The 14,572-nt window shown below is 45.3% G+C and overlaps 1 protein-coding gene and 1 pseudogene across 1 annotated transcript in view; both read left to right on the forward strand.

Moving 5' to 3' along the window:
* Positions 1-14,572, forward strand: part of LOC145277826 (fibroblast growth factor 9-like) — a 384,714-nt gene that overhangs the window by 291,173 nt on the left and 78,969 nt on the right. The gene's annotated exons all lie outside the window — the stretch shown is intronic.
* LOC145278464 (U2 spliceosomal RNA) lies at positions 12,810-12,958 on the forward strand (annotated as a pseudogene).

Here is a 14,572-nt window from a genome sequence, read left to right on the forward strand (position 1 = left end):
TGTGGCCTCCTCCCTTCCACGATGATTGACATTTAAGTTGGGCCGGTATCACGTTGAACCCGGCCCAGTTTAATTTTATAACTGTCTTGTAATCCCTGGTGGCAATGTTTCTCAGTTCTCGAACCGGGTCTATGGCCTCTACGTTGCCATATTTGAAAAGATGGCACCAAGGTGTTCTTCACTGATGTAGCATGGGACTCCCATAACTGACACCGTTGTCCTTCTCTGTTCTAAGTACTCCGGCTTACATTGCAGCCCTTTCCACACAATGTCTTCCTTTGCTATCTTTGCTGCCTCTTCTGTGGTCAGGAGGAGCACATCCCACATGGCATAACTTCAATGCACTATGTATGTTGCTGGGTTGTTCAACTCCACCAGCATGGACATCATCTTTTCCTTGGTCACCCCCATGAACCCTTTTTGTTTTTGGTCCAAGGTAACTAGTGAACTTGTCCTGGCTCGCAAATTTTCCATTGTTCCTGGGATTAATTTGATAACATTTCCTACGGTCAGGGGCTTATACTTTTCCTGGAAAGCTGACGGTACTCATCCAGGTATTTCTTTCCTTTTGGGCCTCAGCTGCTGTTCTTTTCTGGGATTTTCTCCTCTGCTGCAGTGACTGGTTGGGCCTGCTTCAGCTTAGGCAATTCTGCCCTCTTGTGTTCTATGCTTCCTGCCTCTGAAGTTTAGAGACCTCCACTTCTTCATGGGCTGCTCTCTCTTCTATGGGTTGCTACCTGCTGACTTCACCACTTTCAGACTTTCTTTGCTATCTGGTAGTCTCGGTACAGTCCACGCTCCTTCTGGCATGTCCTTGACATAATTAGTCCACGTCTTTCTGGTCAACCCTAGTTCACTTCCTCCTGCAAAAGGGGTTCAGAAAATCCTCTAACGGGTCCGCTTCCAGTTCGCTGCAAAAAAGAACAAGAAAAAAAAAAAAACAAGGCTCTAAAGAATCATTCGCCTAAAAAATGAGGTCAGTCCTTAGCACCAAAAAAATACCCTTAAACTTGACCAAAAGATCAAGTGGGTAATTGCTAGTTTTTGTACTACAATGCAAACTATAGTATACTGCAGAACAGATACCACACTTTGAGATATTAAATCTTGCAGGCTAAAAAGTTCAACATGAACAAAAAAACTTAATCACAAGGCCAACTCAAAAGGGAGAGGGGAAGTGGGGATCGGTGTTCATCCTTGTCACTCCAGACTAAACAAAAGTTTTTCCTCTTCCACCATAATACCACATTCGTCCTTTCATACTGGGGGACGTCCTACTTGGCACCTAATTTTTTAAAACATTTTTTATTAACGTGTAAAAACAAAAAAAGATAATAATATTAATAATACAATAATTTATTTGTGTCGAGGGCGGGGAAGGAAAAAATACAACAGTGGTTAATAGGACTCTCCAAACCCCGTCTAGTTGATAGACCACTCATTCCACTTCGGTTTGTTAAGGAACCTGAGCTCCTGCAGGACAGTTTCTAACTGGGAATGCCCTTTAGTGTGGATGAAATGAAGAAAAGAAAAATTGGTGGATGGGGGGGGGTTAATGATTGATTCTTTCTCTCCAAGCTGGGTGAAATTTAGAGGGAGAGGTGAAAAGAAAAATTGCAGATAGGAGGGGGTATGGATCATGGAGGCTTCCTAGTCGGGGAGGGATGGAGCACTCAATCAGCTAGCTAAGAGGCTAGAGACTATGTTACATTTGATGGAACTGCACGTTCTACACCTAGGCAGGGAACACATATTCAAATTTGGCTCCTTTTCGTACACACAGACTTGCTACATGTATCCATCTTCTGTCAAATGCCGCACGATGCAGCCTTCTATCAGTTGGTATTTAAAGAAAGTGATCAGAAAAAGACACCCCCAGACCACCTTGCAATCATGACGTCCAAATCACCATTCTCGCCACAGCCAGGATCGTAATATAGACCATTTGTCTTTCTTGGTCCCACAGCGGCCTCACATTGTCAACGATATTGGATATGGCAATCAGGTAAGGATGCTTGGGATCGATGCGAGCCGTCACCTTGCTGACATACAACCAGTATCAGCGGAGTTTTTGGTGATCGAAGAATGCGTGATCCGTCGTTTCTTTGGCCGTTGTTTCGCAACAGGACAAGCAGGTAACTCCAAAAAATTGGAACTGCATTGTATGTTGTTGAGTGGAAGTGCATTTTGGCTCAATCACGAGGTCAGAGAGAACTCTGAGTTGTTAAGATGCCTCAAACCCGCACTCAACTCCACGCAGAGTAGATCTCTGCCAACCTAAATGCATGTATAGCAGATCGTCAGCAGGCCCTCTCACTAGATCCCTATGGAGTTCCCTACGGGTAGCAGTTACAAGGTCACTGGACCTTGGTAGTCGTTTTAGCATGACTCAGCATTCTTTTAAGAAGGCAGATTCTCCCTGTGGCCTGCGACGGTTCTCGACAGAGGAGTCCAGAACAAGGTCGGGAAAGGTGGCAGTAACTGCAGAGTGCCACGGTTGATCATTTTGCATATAGTGGCTCAGAAAGGCCAGCCTCTCAGCGTATATAGTGCATATAGTGGCTCAGAAAGGCCTCCCTCACACCGACGTTGAATACAGATCTATCTGCTCACCCAATGTCTTCCTCTGTCCCAAAAGAAAATAAAAATAAAATAAAAATGTGGTTAGTAAGACCCTCCCAACCCCATCTGAAATGCTAGACTGCCCATTTCACTCTGGGTTGTAAAGGGACCAGGATTTTCCGGACAGCCTCTAAATAAAGAGGAAAAAAGAAAAAATTGGTGGTGAGGAGGTGAGTAATGTTAGTGTTAGATTTGATTTCGTACAAGATAGGTGGAATTTTGAGAGGGTGGGTGCAAAAAAAAATTGTAGTTTTTGGAGCGTTGGGGTCTTGGAGGCTTTTTAATCAGGGTAAAAAGATTCATTCGGCTGGCTGAGAGGCTAGAAAAAAGTAAGATTGGAAAGGGGCAGGGGACCGACAGAACCCCCAACACCATGTGCAGGGAACACATATTCAAATTTGCTCCTCTTTGTACACAGACTTGCTATATGAATCCATCCTCTTTCAAAAGCTGCGTAATGCAGCCTTCTTCTGTCGCATCTGATCTTCACCCGTAGTTAGTGTTTAAAGGAAGTGATCAGACAAAGGTATACCGTTCAGGCAATCTTGCAGTCTTGATGTCTAAATAACCATTCTCGCCACGGCCAGGATTGCAATGTAGACCATTTGTCTTTCCCAGCCTTACAGCGGCCTCACGTTGTCCACAACATTTGATACAGTAACCGGGCGAGGATGCTCAGAGTGGATGCGAGCCACCACCTTGCCAACATACGACCAGTACTGACGGAGTTCACAGCAATCAAAAAAAAAGTAGTCAGTTGTTTCTGTGGCCATTGTCCCACAACGGGGACAGGCAGGTGACTCAAAAAAAAACAGAACTGCATGGTAAATTGTTGAGAGGAAGTGCATTTTGGGCCAAACGACAGGTTAGAGAGAACTCTGAGTTGTTCAGATGACTCAAACCTGGCGCCCAGCTCCACGTGGAGCAGATCTCACTTCGCTGCCAACTCAAACGTGCGCATAACGGGTCGTCGGCAGCCCCCCTCACTAGATCCCTGAGAAGTTCCCTACAGGTAGCAGTCACAAGGTCTCTAAACCTTGGTTGTAGTTTTAGAGCGGCTTGGCACTCTTTCAGGAAGGCTGAGTTTCCCTGTGGCCTGCGATGACCCTCAACAGAGGGGTCGAGAATGCTATGGTTGATCTTCTTGAAGGTAGTGACTCAGGAAGGCCAGCATCTTGGCGTCTCAATGACACTTCAAGTCCGGCATTCCTAAGCCTCCCTCTTACAGATGTTGAATACAGACCGGTCTACTGACCCAGTGTATTCCTTTGTCCCAAAGGAGTGAGAACAAGAGTTTGACAGGAGCTTTTAGGTGTTCTGCAGGCAGGGGAAGTACGGCCAGTTGGTAAAGGATGAGAGGGAAGACGTATGCGGCAAGTTTAAGGAAATTTTCCTAGGAAGCCACGAGTCAACTGCAGCCTCCACTTTTGACCGTACCTCTAACCAATTTTTGTCAAACTGGAGACCCAATCTGAACCACACGCTGAGGATTTGAACCAAGCCATCCGTCCAGCTGGAGGGCGCCGAGAGGTTTGCATTGCCACTCCAAGCGTCCAACCGCAGTCTGACCGACTTATCTTGGCCCCTGTGATTTTTTCATACTGTGCAAACACCTCCGAAATCTCGATGTCTCTGAAGCTCAACACAAAGACCATGATGTCATCAGTGAACACAAATACCTTGGCAACTGAGCCACCAGGTAGAGCCATTGCAGGGCCGAATTTGCCTCCCCACGTCTCAGCTCATGGAGAAGCGGCTCCAGGGCCAGGGCATAATGTAGGGGCGACAACGGGCAACCTGACAAACTGACCGAGAGATAACAAAGGATTTTGAGTGCTTTCTGTTGACTTGAACGACCGTCAATACATCACAGAGATCCACTTGCAGAAGTCCAGTTTAAAACTGCAACCTCTAAGACAGATGCCAGGAAATGATGGTTGACCCTAGTGAACGCTTTGGGCTGATCCAAATTGATCAGTGCAGCTTCTGTGTCATCATCAATTCCTTCCTCTAGGATCATGCAAATTGTTCTGAATCAATCTCCTCTTCCACAGCATAGTGGTGTTCCGATTCAACCAGGTTGTTATTGGTAATAACAACCTGCAACCGATTCTTGGCCAAAATCTTCAACTTAGCAGAGTTATGGGCCTGTTATCATCTAACTCTTTCCCGCCATGTCCGTCACCTTTCCTCAGCAATGTGATCACTCTCTTGGTGACTTGCCCCGAGATGGATTCCTGAGCAAACCAATTGTTGAACACATCTGTCAGAAGAGGCAGAAACATGGGCGACAGGCTTAAATACAGTTTGTATGGCAGACCATCAAGTCCTGGTAATCTGTCACAACTGATCTGCTTCAGGGCAGTAAAGACCTCCTGCTCCATCGCCCGGCCCTCACAACTAGATGCTCGAGCGGTCTTGAGATCGGGAGAGTAAGCAAAATAGTCGCTAAACTCAAGGACCAGAAGATCGGGCTGCTGCGTTAAACGCTCCTCAAAATGTTCTCAAAACTTCTTGCAGATCTCCCGAGTTGATTCCAGGGTGCGTCCATCCAGATTTCTGACTTTCGCAATGTACTTGTCTGAGCCACGCCTAGAAATCTTGCAATGCACATCAGCATCGGAGTTGATTGCTTTGTTGCGTATCTTTCTAAGCCTAGCTCAGACTACTTGACCTTGTTAATGCTTGCTAGTCTCATGCAGAAGGTCCTGCTTAGCTAGTTCCTGACTAACCTTTTCACCCTCCCTTGTGGCCCGGGCTAGTTTCTGCTCTAGCTGCTTCTTTGTCTTGGCCTTATCTAGATCTTGGCTTTTAGACCTACCCACAACTTACTCTTGGTAATCGCCCCCACTAGTGCTTTTTAATTAATTCTATTAACTTATCACAGAATTCTTGTATCTCCAGAAGGGAGGTGCTTAACTTCCAGTACTCCGCTAACTTGGGCATTTTTCCTTGCTTCAGCCATGCCATAACTAGTTTATGGTATGTCTGATCTAACCAAGTAAACATGGGATAAGATAAAAAATCTACTTTGCCTCTTCTTACTAGTATCCTGTCTGAAAAGGTGTTCGGTCCACGTCCGCATGTCCCGCCCCAGATGCTCGACCCAAAACCTGTTGTCCAGACCGCATCTAGTCATCACATCAGCCAGACTGGACTCGTACCTCTCCGACCTTCTAACTAAGATGGCATTCCAATCCACCATTAGCACTACCCACTTCCAACAATCTATGAAAGCGTCAAGCTAATCGAAGAATTGCATTGTTTTGACAGTTTGTCAAGGGAAGGGTCGTTTCTCTTGAAAAGTTCCATTCCTGGAGAGGCTTCTTCAGCTGACTCCAGTAGCGATCACAAGTCACTCTTGCAAGCCTAACAAAACTTATTAGAAATGGGGTGTCCGGGAAATTAGAGGGGATGTTGACATCTTTTCCCTCTATCTGTTGGCAATCCAGCAGGGGTTTTAGTCTTTCTCTGCCGATGTTAAAGTTCTGTTGCCACAGATAGAGGGTCTATGCAACATAGTTCTTTTATTTTGGTCAGTCCGTGGGAAGCAGAGGAGTCTCTCCTTGTCCTGGGTTCATTCATTTCTTTCTCTCTTTGGGGTGGTGGTTCGGTTTGTATTGGTGCGGGGGGTGGGTATTAGTGTAGTGTCAGGTGTTGGTGTGGTGTCAGATGTTGGGGTGGTGAGTGTGGTGGTTGGTGTTGGTACAGTGTCTGGTTTGTGGGTGGGGGTGGGTTTTGTTGTTGTTGTCGTTGTGGTTGTTGGGAGTGGTGTATGCTCACAGGGGATGGGGCCACCTTTTCCTTCCATTCTATCTTTTTAATTTTCTTTTTCTTTCTCTTTTGTTCCTCGAATGAACCGGGGAGAAGGAGGTTGGGTTTCCCTTCCTCTTCGTCTTCTGAGGAGCAGTCCTTCCTTCTCTTGGTCCTTAACTCATTTCATCAGGGGGCCTGTTGTCGTTATTCTTGGAGTAGTTTGTCCTGTTCCTCTTGCTGCTATTGTTTTGCTGCTGCTGCTGTTGTTGGCTGCTGTCTGAGTTGTGACGTCTTTGGCTGCAGCGGTTGCTGATCTTTTTGTTCCAGCTATTTAGGCGGCTTCAACTGTGGTGGCTGTTGTTGTTGCGGCAGCACCTATTTTCTGTCTGCTTGCTGGCCAGAATTGGGGGACTCTGTTTTCCCCTTTCGAGTTACTGTGACCCATCCAATGTTGGGGTATGGGTCCGCTGGTTTGGTTTGTCCTCTCTGGGGCATAAGGCTTGTCAGCAGCTGCAGGGGCTTTGGTCAGATTTCTTTTGGGGCAATCCTTTTCCATGTGCTCTTAGCTCCTAGGAGACAGGGGACATTCAGTATGGCGACATTGGTGACCCTTTTACTCAGGTATTCTGGCTAGAGTTTGATGTTACTCCAGCACAGATTCGTCTTCTTGGCCGTCTCTTCAGTCTCTTTTTGGTTTGGGAGTAGGATGTCCCACATGGTGTAGCTCCTCCTGCAGATGTATTTTGCTTGGATCTTCAGATCCAAGAGGTCACCATATTATCCTCATCTACTCCTGTGTGGCCTCTTTTCTTCATGTCCGAGGTGACAAAGGACACTATCCTCTACGGTGCCTGGGAAAGGTTTTATGATGTTCCCCTAGGTGAGCTCCTTGTATGTGGATCTGAAAAGGTCCCGGTATTCCTGAGGGGCTATTTGGGTTTGTGGACCCCATGCTGTGTCTTCGTCACTGGCACCCGGGGTCCAGGACACTGTCTTCTGGCTTGAATTTTGCTGTTGTTGCTTCTGCTGACCGTGGGTTGGTGGCTTGCCCAGGGGGATGAGAGCCGGCCAATCAGTGTGGGGTGTTGCCAATTTGCTGGTCCTTGCTTCCTGGGTCTCTTCTTCCTGGGAGGGGACTGTTGTGGTCCACCACTTACAGGCTTGTTTTTCCCTGTAACTGTCTATGCCTTCCCTTTTGGGAAGGTTTTCTTTGGTAGTGTGTCTTCCTAGGAAGTGCAAGCTGCTTGTTTTTCAGCTCTCGGTTCCCCAGAGTACCTTGATCGACTCGATGGTGGCATCAATCAGATCTTGGGTTCTCTTGGAGGCACCGCCATTTTCTTTTTGTTCTTCTGCCTGAGAACTGTCCTCCTGGCTCCCCTTGGTGTTCAGAGAGTCCTAGGGTGCTACAGTCTATAGCTCGCCTTTTCAATTGGCCAGTATATCCTCCCTTTCTGGTGCTGCTCCCTCTTTTGGGGAGCTCCCCATCTGGAGACGGGGGCAACGACTTTTGCAGTTTGGCCCAGAGGTGGTGGAGTTTCTTTCCCAGGGTGGAGGGGGGTTCATTTTGATGGCGTCCTTGAACTCTTATGTTGCATGCAACAGCCTAGTGACGTCGGCCAAAGTGTATCGTTGGGGAGGGGGAAAAAGGGAAGGTGAGGGAAATTGGGAGGAGTGGGGGAGGAAGCGATAAAGTGTGGCTGGCCCCCCTTACAGGGAAGCCGGGTTAGCAGCTTAGATCTCTTGTGAAGGGGAGAGCAGAGAAGGAAGTCACAGTGGATGCTAGCAGGTCGCAAAGCCAATTAACGCAAAGGTTTAGACATTTCTGCCCTGAGAGTGAAAAATAATTGAGAAAAAAAAAAGTAAAGAAAAAATACAAGAATGAGTGTGCATTACAGGTATACCCTAGTTTTGTGTGTGTGTGAGAGAGTGAGTGAGAGAGAGTGCCTTAAAAATATCAGGAAATAATAAACTGATTAAGTGATATTTAACGGTGAGACGTTTTCAAAGTAATTCTTTAAAAAAATCAAAAGTCCCCCCACAGACAGGTTTTGAAGTGTTTCTACGTATTTTTAAAATGTTTGGAACTTATGACCCCATTCTCACCCCATTTTCTCTTTCTGTCTCCCCCCCCCCCCCCCCGCTACCAAACTTGAAAAAATGCTGACGATTATGTCTCACTACGTCGCCAATAAGTGGAGTCTCATTTTATGTTAAATTTATATAGAAAAGTGATTCCCACGCTAAAATGTTAAATTTTAATTATTAAAAAAAATCTTTTATATTATCTTTAAAGGCCGTTGAAACGTATTAGCCCAATAAAAAGTAGATTTCTTTTCATGCTGGGTTGAGTCGTAAAAAATATTTTTTTAAATATGTAAATTGATCAAGTAATTGTTTTGTTTTGTTTTTACATTAGAAAAACATATCTACTTTGTTTTTTGTTTGAAAACAATTCCAACTTGCAATGAAAAATACAAATAAAATAATCGTTAATAATTTTGGGCACGAAAAAACGGGGTTTTTTTTTCAAATAAAGTTCTAGTTTTAATCATGCACAACTTGGGTAAAGAAAATATTTTTTTTTTAAATATGTAGGTCCGCTGAGCAATCGACACTCTCCTTACAATTTTCTCCTTGTCTTTTTTTTTTTTTTTTAACTATTTCTGCGGATTATTAGACAGTAACCAACCAGATTATAAATAAAAATTTAAAAAAAAAAATCAATATTTAAATATTTGGAAGTGGGTTCAGTTACCCGATTTGACGTTAGTTCCTTCAGCCCGACTCTGCCATTATTTTTTTATTTTGTTTTCTATTTGTTTCTTTTTTTTTTACATATCAAGGCCGATAGGCCACTCAAGAATAAGGGTTAAAGAGTGTAGAGTTGTCAAAAGGACAATACAGTAATCCATAGTAATGGAAGTTCGGTAAAATTGTTAACTTAAGTGGAACGGCTCATCAGAAACTTGTTCACGTTGGACTTGAAGACAACCATATTATAGACAGCTGGAAAGCAGGAAAACGGAAGACAATTCCACAGGCATGCAGTTCTAAGAAAGAAGCTTTGATCATGGAATCTATGTTTAGGTTTAGGCACAGATAAAGAGTGGGGAAAATTATTGATAATGTTTTCAGCTACTCTAGTGTTTCTTGTGAAAGTTTGGCGAGGGGGGACCATAGATTGAAGCTCAGTCGAACACTTTCCATGAAAATAACGATAAAGCAGAAACAAACTCGCAACATCTCTTCTGTGAGACAGAGGTTGCAGCGAAGAGAAAAGGACATCTCCCACCAGGCCACAAAGTCTATTTTGAACTCTATCAAGGCAGGACAAGTCTTTTCTAGCAGCTCCTGCCCATATGTGGCAACAGTATTCCATCCTTGGGCGTATCTGGTTCTTATATAGATAGAGAATTGCATCAGCAGTGAGATATCTACTGGATCGATAGAAAGATCCCACCATTTTTCCAGCGGCCTTGGCAACAGATTTGATGTACGTATTCCATTTAAGATCAGGAGTAAAGGTCAAGCCCAGAAGCCTGTCAAAACTTGAGGCCTCCCCAAGACGAGAGCCATTCATTTTAATTGATGGCAGATGGGGATCAGAACGTTGATGATGTAAAGATAGAAGCTTGGTTTTAGATGCATTAAAAGTAACCAGCCACTCCTTTCCCCATTGTACAACGTGATCAAGATCAGAGGAGAGAGAATCGGAGAGAACTTGGTCGTTTACTGTCTTAGATGTGCTACCATAGATGGTAGTGTCGTCAGCATAAATGTCTACAAATGATGTAAGGATGTGATTTGGAAGATCATTAATGTAGATCAGGAAAAGAGTTGGGCTCAGGATGGACCCCTGAGGGACTCCAGCATTTATACTGTGAGCTTCTGATTTTTGCCCATCAACTACTACTCTTATGAACCTATCAGAGAGAAATGATTTGATAATTGAGAAGACATTTCCAGCTATACCATAGCTGGAGATCTTGTGAAGTAAACCTTTATGCCATACCCTATCAAAGGCCTTTGATATGTCAAGAGCAATTGCCCTAGAAAGGTTGCCTCTGTCGAGAGATTCGCTAATCCTATGAGATATAGCTGTAAGCACATCTGCTGTAGATCTAGCAGAACGGAAACCATATTGTGTGTCACTAAGAAGGTTATTTTTGCTGAGATGGTTGATTACTTCTGTATTTAACACAGATTCCAGCAACTTACTCATGACCAACAGGAGACTTATTGGCCTGTACTGAGAGGGGGATGAGCGATCACCTGAATTCTTAAATACAGGGCATACTGATGAAATTTTCCAGGGTGATGGGAAGCAATTCTCCTTAAGACAACGTTTAAACAGTTTTGTAAGTATGGGTGCAAGTTCTGGTTGAAGTTTTTTTGAGTACTATAATTGGAATACCGTCAGGGCCGGTTGCTTTACTGGAATCAAGGTTTTTGATTAGCTTGGCAACATCACATACAGATATTTGTATATCACATAGTGTGTTTTCTGATACAGGAGGAAATATTGGGGGTTGGCGGCCTTGGTCGCAAAGGGTAGAATTGGCTGCAAAGTTCTTGACAAAGAGTTTGGCTTTGTCTGAGCTGACGAGATTAACTCAGGTCCATTGATGATAGTTGGGATAGAGCACACGCTTCTGTTCAGGATTCTGTTTGCTATTTGCCAAAACTGGTGGGAACCAAGCCGCTGCTCAGCTAATTTGGACTTGACGGACTGAGCATACAACTCTCTTGCATTCTTTATTACTTTCTTACAATGGTTGCTGGCAGTCCTGAAAGCGGCTTTAGTTTCCATACATCTATTACGTTGGAAGCAGTGGAAAAAGTGATTTCTGTGTGCAATAGCAGCAGCACATTCTGGAGAAAACCATGGCTGGCTGTTAGGTTTTTGCTGGAACTTTTTTGAGGGTATGAAATTGTCTATACCTACAATTAACCATTCTGTCAGGTCTGATACTATAGACGACACATCTGTTTTAAACATGGTATGCAGAGGAAGATCCGATATAAATGTACGGAAACTATCCCAGTCAGTCATAGTGTATCGATATACTGTACGATGGAGAGGTACGTCTGAGGACATATTACATTTCATTTTTATCTTAATTGATACAACTGAGTGGTCGGAAGATCCAAGAGGAGACAGAACGGAAACTGAACATAATTCAGGGCAAGTTGTGAGAAAAAGGTCTAGGAGACTTGCATACTGGCCGTCATTGTCAGGCACACGGGTGGGTTAGTGAACAATCTGAGTGAGGTCATAAGCAATGGAGAAATCATGACAGAATCTCCCCTCATCATCGGTCTTGTTTGAGTGGGTCAACCATTCCACATTGTGAACATTGAAGTCTCCACATACGTGAATGTTAGCTGAAGGATATGCTGATAGAACTTGGTCAATTTTCTCAGATATGCTTTTAAAGATAGTAACTCCGCTGTTGTGGGGGCGATAGAGAGTAAATATAAATGCAGTAGTGTGAGCTAGTGCTATTCGGAAGCACATATAGGGTAAGTTAGGATCTTCTCTGGAGATGTCCCTACCACATGGAAAGCCATCTTTTATATAGGCACATATTCCATGCCCATGGCTATCTTGGGGGTCAGATTTGGAAGTTAGGTTAGAGTATCCTTTAATTACGAACTCATTTAGGGAAATAGTTTGTCCAATTCCAGTTTCGCTTAAAAATAAAAGGTCTGGTTTAGTCTCCTGTAATTGGGCTTCAACCTCTGGAAGATTAGAACGTAGACCCCTGATGTTGGAGAATGAGACATGGTAGTGGGGGTCTACGTTGGAAGTTTCAGATCCGGGTTTAATCGTGTATTTTTTATTGAAACTTGTCATGATTGAATTTTGAAGTTTGTGGACTAGGTCGTCAGACTTGCTTAGAGCAGGACAGAGAGGGGAAACAAAGAGAGAAAAGTAACAAAGAATTTTTTTTTTTATTGTAGCACATGATAAGGTAAAGCCGTAACAATTACCCACTAGTATGGCATCGAGAGGCCCCACCAGAGACTACTACTTTGAGAAAAGTTCCGTTTGCTTCTCCCCCCTCCGTAATTATTTTTTATTTATTCTACCCGTTGGCTCTTAAAGGGTAAAAAAAAATGTTAAAAATAAAAAGTGATTTTGAGAAAACATTTTTTAAAATGATAAGTGAAAAAATTAAAAAAACTCAGGAAGCCTCCAAAGCACTACTGCAAGCACTAATTAAAATTAATGAGGCCCTACTAAAAGGACTACTAAAGCCAAGTTTCTACCTCGCCCTCGCCCCATCTTGAAGAGAAATTTTTTTTCAAGTAAGGTCTGAAAAAATAAATAAATAAATCGTCAGAATCCATAGGAGCACTACGAAAATCATTATTTTACAAAAAAAAGAATTGGTGTCGCTGTTCAGGCAAAGCTAATAAAAATGATTTGTTCTTCTTGGCCTTTTGGCCAAGATCAAAGTGTAGTATCTGTTCTCCCAGTTACTCATTTTTGATTTTTTTCAAGAGGTCCGCCACTTGACCCACCCGTCAAGTTTAAGGCTTTCACTTTGGTCACTTTTGTGACTTTACTAACCTTGGTTAGTGGGACTGACCCCCTCTTTGGGGTGTCTGGACTCTTTTCGCTCCCCCAGGACCGGCGCCATTGTGTGGTAGTCTGGACCCGAAAACCGATCCCTTCTTTGGGAGTTTGCTGTTCTCGGGACCGACAACACTTTCTTTGGTAGACACGACCTGGTCGGGTTAGCTTAGCATTTTTTTCTTTTGGGTACTTCGTTTCCTCCTCTCCTCTAAGGTTGAAATGGTCTACTTTCTCCCCTCTTAATTGCCTGTGCAGCTCTCTGACCTGCCAGGCCCACTCTTTGTCTTCCTTCGCTGCTCTCCCAGTGGATTAAGCAGACCGGGTTCTCTTTCTTGCTTCCTTGGGGTTGTTTGTGGGTAGGGTGACACGGGTAGGGCGGGTGTTTCGTTTCTGCTCCCCTCTCTGGGCAGAGATGCCTATCCTCTCTCTCTCTTAATTGCGACGTGGCACTCTGACCCGCTAGCACCCACTGCATCTTCCTTCGCTACTCTCCCCCTTGCAGGGATCTGAGCTGACTAATCCGACATTCCCATGAGGGGAGGTCAATCCACTTTCTCTCTTCTGACCTCACCCACTCCCCTCCACCCCATATCCCTGCATTTTCTTTTCTTCCCTACTACACTTTGGTCCGCGGCAGCGGCCAGTGCATTTTCTCCGCACGATGCCAGGGAAAAGGCGCATACCACGGCAGATGCGCCACATCGCCCCACTCAAGTACTCCCCATTGGAGGAGCACCTCCCACAAAGGATGAAGAGAAGGAGAAGGCCAGGGTAGGGCCGCAGTCCGCAGCGACCCAGGCAGCGCCAACACCAGAAGGGCAACCAAACCAGCCCCCTGCTCCCCACGAGGGTCACTCCCCAGACCGGGGAATAAAAGTAGCGGCTGACGAGGGAACGAGGTGCGATCGGGGTGGTACACAACCTGCGACACCCCTTCCACCTCAATCCTCGTCGGTCGGAGAAAGCACTCTCGCCCAGGCTCCCCAAGAGGACCACCCCAAGAGGAAAGGGACCAGGAAGGCGGCTGACGAGGGAAAGAGGCACCTTTCCGGAGGACCACTCCCAACGAACCCCCCTCCACCTCAATCCTCATCGGCCGGAGAAGATCCCACCGCTCCTGCTCCCCACGAGGACAGCCTCTCCGCAGATGAACAGAGAGAAGTTGGAGACGAGGAGGCTGAAGGCAACAATGGTGGCTCACAGCTCGTGACACCCCCAGTCTCCCAGCCCTCCTCCAGCCACCAAGCACCTACTCCCCATGAGGGCAGCTCTTCAATGCCCGAAGGGAAAGATGATGAAGACGGAGTTGCCCGTAGAACCCAAGCGCTTTTCAGGAACACTTTGGAATCTCTAAAGGCTCTCGGGGGGGAATATAAGGCACCACCGCCCAAAGCTCCCCAAAACACTCCGACACTACCGAAAGCCCCGAAATCCAACGCAACAACAATAAAGCCCGATGGGAGAAATCCCATGACTCAATCTCCGGGCAAAAGGAAGGAAACGGACCAGAAGGCGGGCCAAAACCAGTCTACGACACCACAGGAGGACTGGCCAGAGTTAGCCCCAAACAAAAGGGCCAAGCAGCAGCAACAACAGAGCCAGCAGCAGAAG

This window comes from Euprymna scolopes, chromosome 6, assembly GCF_053919585.1.
Source record: "Euprymna scolopes isolate OS-2025 chromosome 6, ASM5391958v1, whole genome shotgun sequence".
Taxonomy (NCBI): domain Eukaryota; kingdom Metazoa; phylum Mollusca; class Cephalopoda; order Sepiida; family Sepiolidae; genus Euprymna; species Euprymna scolopes.